Source organism: Ctenopharyngodon idella, chromosome 2 (genome assembly GCF_019924925.1).
Source record: "Ctenopharyngodon idella isolate HZGC_01 chromosome 2, HZGC01, whole genome shotgun sequence".
NCBI lineage: Eukaryota > Metazoa > Chordata > Actinopteri > Cypriniformes > Xenocyprididae > Ctenopharyngodon > Ctenopharyngodon idella.
The window spans coordinates 25,887,246-25,903,921 of record NC_067221.1 but is presented as its reverse complement, the minus strand read 5'-3'; the positions used below and the strand labels follow the sequence as shown (position 1 = coordinate 25,903,921).

The 16,676-nt window shown below is 35.1% G+C and overlaps 3 protein-coding genes across 6 annotated transcripts in view; 1 reads left to right on the top strand and 2 right to left on the bottom strand.

The window, feature by feature from the left end:
• LOC127503500 (uncharacterized protein K02A2.6-like) overlaps positions 1-10,450 on the bottom strand; it is a 362,965-nt gene extending 352,515 nt beyond the window's left edge. The window contains exon 1 of the mRNA XM_051877432.1: positions 10,317-10,450. The gene's annotated coding sequence lies outside the window, so the exon portion shown is untranslated. The remainder of the gene's footprint in view (positions 1-10,316) is intronic.
• Positions 1-11,089, top strand: part of mier1b (mesoderm induction early response 1b, transcriptional regulator) — a 217,831-nt gene extending 206,742 nt beyond the window's left edge. The window contains exons 13-18 of one of the 4 annotated variants that reach the window (XR_007927104.1): positions 2,346-3,813; positions 5,181-5,322; positions 5,679-5,872; positions 6,118-6,189; positions 7,822-7,890; positions 10,492-11,089. The gene's annotated coding sequence lies outside the window, so the exon portion shown is untranslated. Of the gene's footprint in view, positions 1-2,345; positions 3,814-5,180; positions 5,323-5,678; positions 5,873-6,117; positions 6,190-7,123; positions 7,193-7,383; positions 7,448-7,821; positions 10,195-10,491 lie in introns of those variants that run through there. The other 3 variants (XR_007927103.1, XR_007927106.1, XR_007927105.1) reach the window with 3 other exon arrangements.
• The window catches only part of med1 (mediator complex subunit 1), a 633,161-nt gene that overhangs the window by 52,923 nt on the left and 563,562 nt on the right, over positions 1-16,676 (bottom strand). The window lies entirely within an intron of this gene.

The window sequence follows — 16,676 nt, the reverse complement described above, 5'->3', positions numbered from 1 at the left end:
TTATATGAATGCATTGATGTACCATTACGAAACTCAGGATGTGCCATCGGCACCATGCTCTGAAGGTACACAATAGGTTTTGAGATAGCGCCTCCTTGTAGTCAAATTCTATAATGAAATTTAAAAAATAAATGCTAATAGCTTTACATAAATGTGGCCTATTGTATTGAGACTGGTCTTATTAGATTCCGTGGGTCATGCTGAGAACATTGATGCCAATTTTGCCATAGTCAATCAAACTTTCTGTCCACCAACTTGATTTTCTTTAAAAACATACTTTTTCGAACTGCTCCTAGAAGGCTGGTCCAATTTTCACCAAAATCAAATCGTATCATCTTCAGACCATTTTGGTAAAAAGTTATGGTTTTCATATTGATAAACGAAACCGTATTCACATATCAAAGCAACGAGTTAGAGGCTTGATGCCAAAATTACTGTTGATTTATTTTTATTTTTACTGTTGATAAATTACTGTATCTCTGCAATGCTTTGACATATTGACACCAAACTTTGCGAGTGTCACTGTCACCTCACTCTGACCATACCACATTAATTTGGTCACAGTGGTCGAAAGTGATAAATCAGTAAATCTTTTTTATTGACTGTATTTGTGAGATTTTTTTTTCAGCTCTTTTGCCTAAAACGATCTTAATAGGTCTTTAATTGCTCATTGTTGCGGTTGGTCTGATGCTCCCAGCCATGTTGGCTGGCTTCTGGTGCCTCTTTTGTGCCGAAGGCGAAGGCCCTATTGTTTTCTTTAGGATTATTATTAGGGACCGAGCACCGATGTGTGAGGACCCTATTGTAATTGCTCGGCCAATTATTCTCCTTCTCTGAAATGAATCACATTTTTGAGGGCCTAAACATGCTCGAAAACTCATGAAACTTTGCACACGCATCAGAAGTGGTGAAAATTTACATCTGATATGGGTTTTTTGAATTAGGTGTGGCAAAATGGCTCGCCATGAAACAGGAAGTTGTTGTAACTCAGGCATACAATGTCCGATCTGCTCCAATCTTCAAATGTTAATAATAGATAATAGTCCTGGCCTGAAGACATCAACATGGCAATATTCAGTTACGGTCAAAGCGCCACCTGTTGGCAGAAGGAAGTGTGGCACTTTGAAATGACTTGGCCATAATTCTCCTATATTTACTCGCTTACATGCATGTTGCCCACTGTTCACTGTTTTCCTAAGGCCACCGGGTGGCGGTGAGCCCGGGTGCGAGGGCCCTTTCATCACTGCTTGCAGCTTTAATTATTATTATTTTTTTCTATGTTTTTGGGTTTTTTGGGGCCCTAAATGTGCGAATCTGTGGCCATTAGGATGCCACAGAGGCCTGGTACCCGGGTGTAGCAGGGGGGCTCGACAGCGCCCCCTTGAACGAAGTCCGAAAACTTGGTCCATATATCAAACACGCTTGCACGTATTAGTATGAAACTCGGTACGCATATAGACCTCATCGGGCCTAACAACTTTTGTGCTCTAAGTTATACGCCACCCCAACAGGAAGTCGACCTATTACGGGTTGTTTGAAAAACTCATGCTCTGGAATTTGATATACTCCTCCTAGGCAATTAATCCGATCACCACCAAACTCGGTCAGCATGAAGTCAAGACATTGAGGATGTAAAATTGCCAGCGGATATTTGATATCTCGAACGGTTTGGCCGTGGCAAGGCAACAAATTTATGGGAAAAGGAAGTTTTATTAAAAAGGAAGTGTGTTATAACTTTTGCATACAATGGTTGATTTTTATGAAACTTCAGCATTGTGTTCGTTGTAGGAGTCTGATCACATGAATGTGACTATTGTGAGTTAAAGTTATAGCGCCTCCAACTGGCAGCAGGAAGTGTGTCATTTTCAAAATGCTTTGAGATCACCCTCTTTTTTTTACCCGATTTGCCTCAAACTTTTATCACAATAATGTCAAAACAGGGCAGATGTAGACCTGTGAATGTATTTGTGAAATCTTAAATACTGTTGCCATGGCAACATGTCAAACTTTAATAATATTCTTTAGTGTTTTTGAGGCTCTTAACATGCTTCAAACTGCATGAAACTCAACACACATCAGTTTTTTCGACCAGTAGACATGGTCAAAGCCTAGTGGAGGGGCTCAGTAGCGCCACCTTTTTGACAAAAGTGGGGGGGTTATTTTTTACCTACACTCACCAAACTCGGTACACATATTGTTCTCATTAAGCCGGACAACTTTCTAATTTACAGTCATTAGCTCCGACCAACAGGAAGTCAGATATTTTGGTTTGAATGTGGATTTTTCACACTCTCTCTCTCTCTCTCTCTCTCTCTGTCCTACCCCCCTGCCCCCTCCCCCCTCAGTCTCACTCTTTCTCTCTCTCTCTCTCTCTCTTTCTTTCTCTCTCTCTCTCTCTCTCTCTCTCTCTGTGTGTGTGGGGGGTGTCTCTGTCTCTGTGTGTTTGTTTGTGTGCGTTGGTGCGGCCGGATTATGAGGACAAAAACCATGGATACGTACCAACTCTATGAGGACATACCGTAACTATGAGGACAGTGCTAATGTCCTCATAAGTCGAGCAGTGCAGAAAGGCTTATAAGGCCATTCCTAGCCACCTCCCGCTTTTTCTCAATATGTCCTTATAAACTCGTTGTACCCGTTTTTCAATGTGTATCAGTGTATGCTCAGAGTGTATAATCTCCCCCTATTGAAAATTTGGTGCTACTGCAGTATCATACACACTTCATACACACAGAACTGCCCTAGCGCACGATTCATTGGTGGAACACTGGAATCCTCGTCAGTGATTGGCTGCATTTGACTTCCGTGACTGTCAGCTCGCCCCGCCTCTGATCTTCAATCCACTTGACGCGAGGTGTGACGATATCAATAATAATAATTAAGATTATTTAGCAGAATTCAAGCGAAGTTGACGAGCTATAACGGGAGATTGTCACTTGATCATGTCGAAGGTAAGTGTGTTTATTTATAAAAGTACATAGCTCAGTGTGTTATGAGTCAGACAGTTTTTAACTAGTTACCTTTAAACATGGCAGCTAATCGGGCTAATATCAGTTAAGGTACTAGCCCATTAGCAGCTAAAATGGCGTCTCTGAACAACTTGCACATGGTATTAAAGTTTTTTTATGGTACAAACAAAATTATTTTGTGGTTAATAGACATAATGACGTATTAGTTGGTGAAACATACTACGTTCATGAATGCTTTAGAGAATTAATTTACATTTTAATATGGCAGATTTTTGGCACTATGGCAGAGTGCTAAAACGGTGTTGTTTAAATATCTCATGAAAATTGACAGAATTTGAAATCTGAGACAGTTTCTTATCAAAAGTAACAAACCCCAAAGTGATTGTGATGGAAGGTGACCTACAGTGTTCTTTTCATTCACTATCTGATAACAGCAAAGACTAATAGATTCTGGGAATTAATTAATAGTTTCTAAAAAAAAAATGAGAATCGAGAAATCAATATTTTTTACCCAGGCCTAACGTTAATGAATTTACAGTTTAATATGATACAGAAATATTAGAAATATATAACAGAAACATACCTAAAGCAAAATGGCTGACTGTATTATCGAATATTATTTATAATATTTGTATTGATATAGGCTTAACTACAGTCTGACAATAACGTACTTTATATAAAGAATTCATATAATAAAAACACATACTCATCATGTTGCCTGGAATGTTTTTAGTCAACATGGTGAGAAAGAAGAGAATAAAACCTGAGCAGGATGCAAAAGAACACATACTGTCAGGCAAAGACAAAGCCTTCATTGAGGGACAACAAATCAACACATTTAAGGGTAAGTTGTGCATCACAAGGCACTTTGATTGTGTTCAGGCAAATCAGATTTTTTTTTTTTTTTTCTGTACCTCAGATCAGATCTTCTCAGGCAGACTGTCCACACTGTTAACTGCAAGTGATCAAATAAGATCTGTGTGACAAATCCAACCTATCTGCAAATCCCAAAAATGAAAATTCTGTCATCATTTACTCACCCTCAAGTTGTTCCACACCTATATAAATAGACCCTTTTCACATTTTTGGGTTTCTCAGAAGCGGAAGTCATAGTTGGGTAACATTCTATACGGTGAATGAGAGAATACATTAAATATATTTTTTGTGTTTCCATTTGCTTAAATAGCAAAAGAAAAAATAAAAAGGAAAAAAAATAAAAAGAGATTGATAACAGCAGTCAGAAGAGAGAAAGATGTCATTTTTATAGTCACTCCCAGCTGCTGTATTAGAAACACCCTCAAAGCAGCGTTAACTAGATTTTTGTATTTTGATGCAAAGGTAATATAATACTAAGTATAGTGTGATAAATGTACCTAAGTTTTTTTTAAAAATGAAAATATATAAAAAAAAACTTTTCAGGATTTATGATATTGATGTGTCATCACAGTATGTGAAAATGGTCTATTTCTTTGTTCTGCTGAACATAAAGGAAGATATTTGGAAGAATGTAACCACACAGTTTTGGGGCACTATTGACTTCCATAGTATTTTTCATACTATAGAAGTCAGTGGTGCCCCAAAACTGTGTGGTTACATTCTTCCAAATATCTTCCTTTATGTTCAGCAGAACAAAGATGACAGAATTTTCATTTTTGGGTGAACTAATCCTTTAACAAACCAAAGGCAGATCCCTTGAGTGCAGCTGATGTTGTTTTGAAGTGATCAAGAATATTTCAGTATACAAATAAGCTATCCTTCAGATCCTTTGATCTCATTTCCTTTCCTTGCATTCCCGCGCATCCTTCAGAGGTGACAATGAGATAAGACAATGAGAAGTGCACTGTATTGCTGGCAGTCTGAACATGGTCTTTCACATTCACACATTTTGCCCTAGGGTCAGCCTATTATTTACATAAAGGTTGAAGAAACAAAAAAAACTTTATTAAATATAACTTATAAAATTATATTTTTTTATTTCAAAATTAATACTTGAAATTATGTATAGGTTACAGAGAATAGTGTAACCAAATTCAACTAGTATATCACTGTGGTGATAACCGATACTTGAAATATTTTTTCACTTACTGCACCTCATATTACATTACCCAGTTTTACAGGATTTAACCCTTTAAAAGGATAAGTTGGTTAGTTGTGTAATAAATAGGTGCACTTGGGTTTATGTTTTATTATTATTATTATTTGTCCTTTTAGGGAGAGGTGTGTTTGCTCTTGAGCACATTGAATCATCCACCTTTGTTGTTGAATACCGTGGGATTCTCTCTCAAAGTAAACATGTTGAAGATGTTCAAGGCAACTACTTGTTTGACTTCACATGGAATGGAACACGTTATTGGTAAGCTGGCCATTTTTTCCAACAATAATTATGATTAATATTACTATTTCTGTTATTATTACTATAGCAGCTTTGCTAGGGTTCTTATAACAATAGGAACTTATAAGTTAGTGATAATCAATAACATCGTTATTGTTTAGCAAGGTGATTCCTAGGGGGGTATTATTTTTGACCTTAAGTGGATCATCTCACCTTTTAAATTCTTAGGAAGGGAAGTTAACTGTCACAGTGTGTATTTGAATATAGGTTAAATAGGCCAAGGTTAGCCTAACCCCAAAAATATATATTGTTCAGTTAGAACCTTATGTTTCAGTTAGGAATGTTTTAAGTTTCTTACTGCATTATTTTTCTCACAGCATAGATGCAACAAAAGAGGACGGTTCACTTGGACGACTGGTGAATGATGATCACAGAAATCCTAAATTGCAAAGTCAAGACAATAATTGTTGACGGAAGACCACACCTGTGCCTGTTTAGTATAAAAGATATCTTTCCAGATGAGGAGATCACATACAACTATGGGGATTCCTTGTGGCCTTGGCGTTTAAGGGTGAGTTTCTTGAAGACTTTATTTATTTATTTATTGTTTATTACTGAAAGTCAACCGTGTTTCACTCTGTTCTGCATTTCATGTATTTGTTCAAAAAAATCAATTTCTGCATGTCTGCTTTGTGCACGACAGCCATGAAAACAACAGTAGATACTTAGACTTTGGTTGACACTAGTATTGTTTGTGGTGGCCATCTGGCAAACATGCTTGCCTCAGTTTTGTACCTGTCTTTCTCACAATTACAGGAATTGTGTGACGAGACATCAGTGACTGTGACTGAATGCAGTGTGAATCCTTCCTCATCAGTGAACGAGAAAGTAAGTGATTATATGTTCCTTAATTGTTTACTTCTCTTTGACACTGACAATGTTAAGTGTAGGACAGTTGGGCATCATACTAGGCTGTTTTATGTGGACCGTTGTCTTAAAGACGTTGTTGTGACATCTCAACTTTGAGTAAAATGTGCCTCGCTCTGTTGATTAATTTTCATCACTTGTGCGTTGGGGGATGGGCATGACTCTGACCTGAAATGTAAGGACAGTCCTCCCCTATGGGGACCGTCGTGTTAGAGTTAGGGTTTGATGAAAAGATATGTTGCTTTGGGTATGTGTCAGCTTTTTTTTTATTGTGGATAAGGTTAAGACCTAATATGCACTCTTTTCAGTCGGGACATGCTTTCAATGCAGCAACAACTGCAGTGACTTTCAGTCAAAAAGAAGTAAACAATTAAGGTTTGTTCACACCAACAATGATAACTATATTAGCATCCACACCAGCAGAAGGTATTTTACTGTTTACTGTAAGCACATGCTTGTCTGCTGCCTAAATACTCAAGCTTGTTATAGCAGAATTAATTCTGATTGGCTGTCAGTGTTTTTAGCATTTTTCAGCTGGATATAATCTTTGTGAAAGTGATTATAACAATATTGTTTCTCTGTGCCGTTATTGTTTAAGCTGTTATGAAGACTCTGCTATTCTTAAATATTGAAAGAGATTTTTAGAACTATAACTTTATAGTTATTGTCCTTGGTGTGAACAGGCCCTTTTTAGTTGCTAAAATTCACCCTGTCCTGAGCTAGCGGTGAGTGGTTTGCATTTGGAGAGATTTTCTTGTATAAAATCTGCATTTTAAGGGTTATTTTTTGGGAGAAAGCATAACGAATAACATCTACATTCATATTAATTTGTTAAATGTTATGCACCAGAATTGAAACGTTTAATGATAACGGCATACAATTGCTCTGATTTCAGATGACCTGTAAAGACAAATCAAAGACAGTTGCAAAGAAAGGAGATTCAGCTTTGACTGGAATTGAAATGGTACATTGACCTTTATAATGTAAATTGTATTACTGTATAGACAAGATCTGCATTATGTCTGCTTTGTGCATGACATAGCCATGAAAACGACAGTAGATACTTAGACTTTGGTTGACACTAGTATTGGTTGTGGTGGCCATCTGGCAAACATGCTTGCCTCAGTTTTGTACCTGTCTTTCTCACAATTACAGGAATTGTGTGACGAGACATCAGTGACTGTGACTGAATGCAGTGTGAATGTTCACTTACGAGAAAGTAAGTGATCGTGTGTTCCTTAATTGTTTACTTCTCTTTGACACTGACAATGTTAAGTGTAGGACAGTTGGGCATCATACTAGGCTGTTTTATGTGGACCGTTGTCTTAACGACATTGTTGTGACGTCTCAACTTTGAGTAAAATGTGCCTCGCTCTGTTCATTAATTTTCATCACTTGTGCATTGGGGGATGGGCATGACTCTGACCTGAAATGTAAGGACAGTACTCCCCTATGGGGACCGTCGTGTTAGAGTTAGGGTTTGATGAAAAGATATGTTGCTTTGGGTATGTGTCAGCTTTTTTTATTGTGGATAAGGTTAAAACCCAATATGCACACTTTCTAACAGCATACAATTGCTCTGTCTGATTTCAGATGACCTGTAAAGACAAATCAAAGACAGTTGCAAAGAAAGGAGATTCAGCTTTGGCTGGAAATGAAATGGTACGTTGACCTTTATAATGTAACTGGTATTACTGTATAGACAAGATCTGCATGTATACATGTTTTTATGTCTGCTTTTTGCACAGCATAGCCATTAAAGTGACAGTAGATACATAGACTTTGGTTGATACTAGTATTGGTTGTGGTGGCCATCTGGCAAACATCCTTGCCTCAGTTTTGTACACTGTAAAAAATATTCCGTAGTTTTTACAAAATAATTTTGGCAGCTGTGGTTGCCAGAATAATTTTGTAAAAAATACAGAAAATCTGTAAACACATTTACAGAACAAACTGTCAATTTTACAGTATAAAACTGTAATTTACAAACAAGAAAATCTGAATGTAAACAAGTAAATTCAACAATGCACACTACTACTAAAATCTGTTTTGTACCTTTAACATATACTGACAACCACCATAATAATGCAGGTGGTAAAAGAGAAAGCCACATGAAGAATCAGAGTTCAGCACAAAAAACTTTTCCATGAGCTGAAGTATATACTAATGTAAAGAGGGTGCAAAGAGTCATTCACGCAAACGCAAAACACCATCATGGTAACCCACAACACTTACATAATGCAATAAACATTCATTAAACAACAGAATATGTAACATAAAACCCTAATGTACATAACTGATAACAAAAACTATTAAGAAACATGATTATTTAATGATTTATTTGATAGAGTGGCTAAATTAACAAGAAATAAAGCTTCAACTTCTGATGTTTCCAAAGAGCACAGCAGTAATGACTTTATGAACTTCTTTACTTGCAAGATTGATAATATTAGAGAAAAAATAATAACCATGCAACCGTCTACTACAGTATCGTGTCAGATAGTGCATTGTAGTGTCCCTGAGGAAAAATTCAATTCATTTACTGCTTTAGGAGAGGAAGAATTGTCTAAACTTGTTAAATCATCAAAATCAACAACATGTATGTTAGACCCTATACCGACTAAGCTATTGAAAGAAATGCTTCCAGAGGTCATAGATCCTCTTCTCAATATCGTCAATTCATCTTTATCATTAGGATACATACCAAAAACTTTTAAGCTGGCTATTATTAAACCTCTTATTAAAAAACCACAACTTGATCCTAGAGAATTAGTCAATTACAGGCCGATCTCAAATCTCACTTTTCTGTCAAAAATACTAGAAAAGGCAGTATCATCACAACTATGTTCCTTTTTAGAAAGAAATGGTATCTGTGAGGATTTCCAGTCAGGATTTAGACCGTACCATAGTACTGAGACTGCTCTCATTAGAGTTACTAATGATTTGCTCTTATCATCAGATCGTGGTTGTATCTCTCTATTAGTGTTACTGGATCTTAGTGCAGCATTTGACACTATTGATCACAATATTCTTTTAAATAGACTCGAAAATTATGTTGGCAGTAGTGGAATTGCATTGTCATGGTTCAAATCATACTTATCTGACCGTTATCAGTTTGTAGTAGTAAACGAAGACATGTCATATCAATCACAAGTTCAATATGGAGTACCACAAGGCTCAGTACTAGGACCGTTGCTGTTCACTCTGTACATGCTACCCTTGGGAGATATCATTAGGAAGCATGGTGTTAGTTTTCACTGTTACGCTGATGATACTCAGCTCTATATTTCTTCGCGCCCTGACGAAACTTACCAATTCACAAAATTAACGGAATGCATAGCTGATATAAAAAATTGGATGACCAGTAATTTCCTACTACTAAATTCAGAAAAAACAGAGATTCTAATTTTTGGACCAAAAACTTCTTCACGTAATAACCTAGAATATTGTCTAACACTTGATGGCTGCTCTGTTAAGTCTTCGTCGTCAGTTAGGAACCTGGGTGTGCTCTTTGATACCAATCTTTCATTTGAAGGCCATGTTACTAGCATCTGTAAAACCGCATTCTTCCATCTTAAAAATATATCTAAACTACGACATATGCTCTCAATGAAAAATGCAGAACAGTTAGTTCATGCGTTCATGACCTCAAGGCTAGATTACTGTAACGCTCTACTGGGTGGCTGTTCTGCTCGCCTGATAAATAAACTACAGCTCGTACAAAATGCAGCAGCTAGAGTTCTTACTAGAACTAGGAAGTATGACCATATTAGCCCAGTTCTGTCAACACTGCATTGGCTTCCTGTTAAACATCGTATAGATTTTAAAATCTTGCTAATTACTTACAAAGCACTAAATGGTTTAGCTCCCCAGTACCTCTTAAACTCTTAATGCATTATAGTCCTTCATGTCTATTGCGATCTCAGAATTCAGGCCAGTTGATAATACCTAGAATATCGAAATCAACCGCAGGCGGTAGATCCTTCTCCTATTTGGCACCTAAACTCTGGAACAATCTTCCTAGCATTGTTCGGGAAGCAGACACACTCTGTCAGTTTAAATCTACACTAAAAACGCATTTCTTTAACCTGGCATACACATAACACATTACCAATTTATATTTTCAAATCTGTTAAAGGATTATTAGGCTGCATAAATTAGGTCAGCCGGAACCGGGAACACTTCCTATAACACCTGATGTACTCGTTACATCAGAAGAAGAATGGCATCTACGCTAATATTAGTCTTTCTGGTTATCCCGAGGTTCACCGTAGTCAACTGGATCCAGGCTGTATCCAGGAGAGACCAAGGACCTGCGCCTTGACACGACCACAACGCAGCCCAGAAGTATCAGCAGAGATTGAGTCAACTAGATCATCCACTCTGAGGGCCTCATCGACACGACAGCCACGACACAGTTCCTCAACAGCCGTGATGAATACGATCCTCAATTGGATGGAACTGGAATAAATACTTTGAATGTTGCGATCCTGTCGGACTTATTATAGCTACCTGAATCGTAACAAAGCACTGTTGGCCAGAGGAGAACTGGCCCCCCGACTAAGCCTGGTTTCTCCCAAGGTTTTTTTTCCCCATTTAAACACCTATTTGCCACTTGTCTGCCACCTGATGTCACCTGATGGAGTTTGGGTTCCTTACCGCTGTCGCCTTTGGCTTGCTTAGTTGGGGACACTTGACATTTGACTTGACATTTGATATTCAACAGTGCTTTGATCTGCCTGCATTGACACTATTCTTTTAAGAGCCAAATAATGTACCAGTTATCAATGTAAAGCTGCTTTGACACAATCTACATTGTAAAAAGCGCTATATAAATAAAGGTGACTTGACTTGACTTCAACAGGTTTTGCTTACTTAAGGAACGTTTTATTTATTTTTTTATACTTCTAGGACAATTTTTTTTAATTTTTTTTTAATTTTCTTAATTATTATTTCACTGTAATGCTAATACATTCCAAGATAATTACCATATAAATTAACAAAATATTCAAACGTTTTTATATATATATATATATATATATATACACACACATATATATATATATATATATACACACATATATATATATATATATATACACACACACATATATACACTACCAGTCAAAAGTTTGGAAACATTACTATTTTTAATGGTTTTGAACGAAGTCTTTTATGCTCATAATAAATACAGAAAAAACAATAATATTGTGAAATATTATTACAAATTAAAATCTATTTTAATATACTTTAAAATATAATTTATTTCTGTGATGCAAAGCTGAATTTTCAGCATCATTACTCCAGTCTTCAGTGTCACATGATCCTTCAGAAATCATTCTAATATGCTGATTTGATGCTCAGTTATTATCAATGTTGAAAACAGTTGTGTTGCTTAATATTTTTTTGGAACCTGTGATACTTTTTTTAGGATTCATTGATGAATAAAAGAACAGCATTTATTCAAAATATAAATCTTTTCTAACAATATAAATCTTTACTATCACTTTTTATCAATTTAACACATCTGTGCTGAATAAAAGTATTAATTTCTTTCAAAAAAAAAAAAAGAAAGAAAAAAAATTACTGACCCCAAACTTTTGAACGGTAGTGTATATTGTTACAAAAGATTTCTATTTTAAATAAATGCTGATATTTTTTTTTAACTTTTTATTCATCAATCAATCCTGAAAAAGTATCACAGGTTATAAAATAATATTAAGCAGCACAACTGTTTCCAACATTGATAATAAATCAGCATATTACAATGATTTCTAAAGGATCATGTGACACTGAAGACTGGAGTAATGATGCTGACAATTCAGCTTTGCATCACAGAAATAAATTATATTTTAAAGTATATTAAAATAGAAAACCATAATTTTAAATTGTAATAATATTTCACAATATTATTGTTTTTTCTGTATTTATTATGAAATAAATGCAGCCTTAATGAGCATAAGAGACTTTGTTCAAAAACATTAAAAATAGTAATGTTTCCAAACTTTTGACTGGTAGTGTGTGTATATATATATAAAAACTAATATGTACATTAATATGAAATTTTATTTAAAATTGAAATTTTAAACAGTAAGTATTTCAAAATATACACTCATCCAGTATAAAATTAAATACAACTGCCATCAATAGAGGGAACAAACAAAACAAAAAACAAAGCAACTGAACAGGTGTCACACTATATTTGTTACAACACAGAAGGAGACAGCGACACAGGAATACAGGTATAGGTGTTTATTGAACAACCAGAATAATGACAGAGAGCAGGTGAGTGAAAGCAGGTTAATAAGTTGGCAGGTACTGATGTAGAACTGATACTTGTCTTGGTTTTGTAGGATTGGCAGACGGATGACAGACTTGGAGCTTGAGCAGACACAGATGGACTCACGGGAGACGAGGAGACAACGAGGAGTCGAGGGAACACACAGGAGACAGGTAAGTATCTTTGGATGAGTCCTTGAGGTAAGCAAACAGGTAAGACCATGTGCAAACAAGACCGGACAGTGACCGAGTGAGAGCGTGAGTCTTTTGTGCTGCTGTTGATGAGGGTGCTGATGGGCTGCAGGTGTGGGTGATTAGAACCTCTGTGTGAGTGTAGAGCCTGGTTTGTCTGTGACAATATTAGGTGAAGATTCAAAATTTTATATCGACTTGCTGCATTGAAAATGTTCAGCTGGCTTAATCAAATTATGCGAACTGAATGTTGCTGCTATATTCAGAGATATTCAGAATATGAAATATTGCTAATTGCACTTAACCATCTAACAGGGGACCAGTGTCATTTTGTGTAGTGAAATCACTACTGCACATGCACATGCTGCTACTGCTTAACTTTAACATGAACGCTTTTGCTTGTGTGGAATTGGGCAGTGAATGATGAATAAAAATGGTAACATCTAAATTAACTTATTTTGTTCAAGTCAAAAAATATTATTTAACATCAATGAACCAAACTAAATACTAAATAAGTTTTATGGGTTAAATCAAGCAGAAATAGCTCATTAAGGTAACTGTTGCAGGTCATCACTTTATACAGTGAATATTGATTTGATTAAACAAAATGTCTTTGGTCCCCTGTTAGATGGTAAATTGCGACATCTGTTTGGTTGCTTTGGCATTTCTTACTATCACAAACACACTGTAAAGATTTTGGAGGTCAGATCTCAAAACTTTATGTTGACTTGCTTCAAAATTGTCAGTTATTTCAATTAAATTATGTGAACAATGTCTTTTAACACTGGCACATTAGTTTTTCAATGCAACAATCAACATAAAACTGAGTTTTGACCTTCAAAATATTATTTATATTATAATTATAAATATTTAATATTATTATTTTTTTTTATGGCAAGAACTGGTGTTTTAGTTTTATTACGAACATTTCTGTTACATTGAGAGCTAATCAGATTATGAAATATTGCTAAATGTAAAGGCAACCAAACAGGTGTCAAACATTACCATCTAACAGCGGACCAGTGTCCTTTTGTGTAGTTAAATCACTACAACATGCACATGTTGCTGCTGCTTAACTTTACCATGTACACTTTAACTTGTGTGAAAATGGGCATGGAATGGTGAATAAAAAATAATGTAACCTGTTATTATAATGGCAGATTAGCTAATTTTGTTCAAATCAGTTATTAAAACTTACTGAACCAACCTGGATACATTAATTTATAACAACAAAAAAGTTTTATTGGTTAAATCAAGCAGAAATAGCTCTTTAATGTAACAATTGCATGTGACCACTTTATACAGTGAATATTGATATGATTAAACAAAATGCCTTTGGTCCCCTGTTAGATGGTAAATTGCGACATCTGTTTGGTTGCTTTGGCATTTTGTGCCATCGCAAATACACTGTAAAGATTTTGGAGTTCAGATCTCAACATTTTTGTTGACAATTGAAATATATGAACTAGGGATGTTCATTTTGGATGTTTTTTTTTCCTGACTGACAGCCGATGCCTTTTAACCGATTATTATCTGTTAACTGAAAAGATTAGAAGGTTAAATTAGAATTAAATTATAATGGATAAGTGTCTGTGGCCCATTAAAATACCACAAAGGTTTAGTTTTACATGTGCAAATAGCAGCATAAAGCAGCACTTTTTATCTTTTTTATTTTATAAAATAGCATATTATGTTTGGTGTTCATTTGTAAACGATACATATTTTACATTTTTGAATGTTAAAATAAAATATGACATACACAACAATTTTGAATGATATGTGTAGCATATTACTTTACTTTAAAAATGATTTAAATTGTTTACTACAGGTATTAATTGGTCAAAAGTCTTACTGTCGTTTATTATGGTCATCCCTAATATGAACTCAATTTTTTTTTAACACTGGCACTTTAATTAAAGGCAACCAAACAGGTGTTGCAGTTTACCAACAGGGGACGAGTGTCCTTTTGTGTAGTGAAATCACTTTAACATGCACATGCTGCTGCTTCTGAACTTTACCATGTACACTAACTTGTGTGGAATTGGGCATGAAATGATGAATAAAAAATGGTAACCTAAAATGGTAAATTAACTTATTTTGTTCAAGTCAAAAATATTATTTAACATCAATAAACCAACCATGGTCAATAAACCAATGTACATACATCAATATATATACCAACAAAACGAAGTTTTATGGGTTAAATCAAGCAGAAATAGCACTTTAAGGTAACAATTGCAGGTCATCACTTTATATAATGAATAGTCATTCTGATAAACAAATTGACTCTGTTAGAGTCCCCTGTTAGATGGTAAAGTGCGACAACTGTTTGATTGCTTTGTCATTTCTTGCCATCACAAACACAATGTAAAGTTTTTGGAGGTCAGATCTCAAAATTGTATGTTGACTTGCTGCATTGCTACAAAATTGTCAGTTGGCTCAATTAACTTTTAGTTTCAGGTGAACTTTGAAAATTTAATTTAAGTTGAGCCAACTGTTTAATATTTAGATGCAATAATCAACATAAAACTTTGAATTTTGATCTTTAAACAGCAGGCTTTATGTATTGTCTTGTTTTATGACAATTTAGATAAACTAAATATTATCAGATTATCACTGAGAACATGAGTACATTAACACTGTTGTTCAACAACATCTAATTGTTTTGATAGTATTTTGATAGATAATTTTTTACATTCTGAAAATATTTCAATATGATGTTACTGTAGAAATATAGCAAATTGATGTCTTATTTAATATAATATTGTTCAGTTTTGAACTTAAGTTGAGCACTTTTGAAAAGAGCATGTAAAATTGGCCTGTACTTATAGACAGGGCATAAAATTAATACTTGCCAACCGCCAAACGTGAGTAAAAATTTGTGTTGGCGAGTGTATAAAACGGTGTCACGCCAGTTGGCTGGTAACATTTTTATGAATTCTAACAAAGCATGAATGTGAACAAACATAAACAACGATTGGGACAGTTGACGGGCCAGCGCTGCATCATCAAGAGAGTTTAAGCCTTGACAATTAAAATATTCAAGTGCAAGAAGGCACAAAAGGGAGCTCATTTCGTGTGCTGTGAGGAAAGTTTTGTGTGCGCAAACAAGCGCATGCCCAAAAATCAGCATCTCTTGACAGCGCACAAATACTAAACTGAGCTGTCTTTCATGACATTTTGCTCTTAAGTGGACAAATTAATTAAAAAATGTCAAAAAACAGTGAGTATCCCAGTAAACATAGTTGGTTAGGTCTTAATATACAGTATCAGTATATTAGATCAATGCGTTGTCTGCGTTTTTAATGTTAATCAAACAACAAAGGCCAAAGAAAATTATCCCTCACTTCTGTTGACTTAATAACTTTTGTAACTTTAATAAGGATTCATTAATAAGGATGTTTAATTTACAGTGAAGGCTATGCAGTGTTATATTACATTTCCTTACTTTATTTAATTTCTGTATCTGAAAACTACTGTTAGACCTACCTGAAAAACCTGAAAAGCACGGTTCATTTTATTTGTATCTTTTGAATAATATCATTTGTATTTATTTGTGCTTTTGCTTGTTATTTGATTATTTGTTATTTTATTACTGACTGTTTATTTGTGTTTAATAATGTTTTACATTTATATTAGTTAGGCTAGTGGTTTTAGATGTGGTCTTGAAATTGGAATAGAAAATTGTGAATCTTTACTAGTATCTAAAATGTTGGTGTCATTACTGCCTGTTTTGGCAAAAACAGTTTCATGGCCAGTAAAAAATATGTATGGCTGGAAAATTTTCTTAAGTCACTGGCCATAGGCAGATGTGGCAAAAGTTAATTTTAGGCCCTGTATATAGTTTTGGCAGTGGTTGTGTCTAAGTGAAAGATGTATTCACGTAGTTTAAAAGATTGAACACATTATTACAACATTGAATAAGACAGAAATTTGCAACATTTCTACAGTAATACCATATTGAAATATATTCCAAA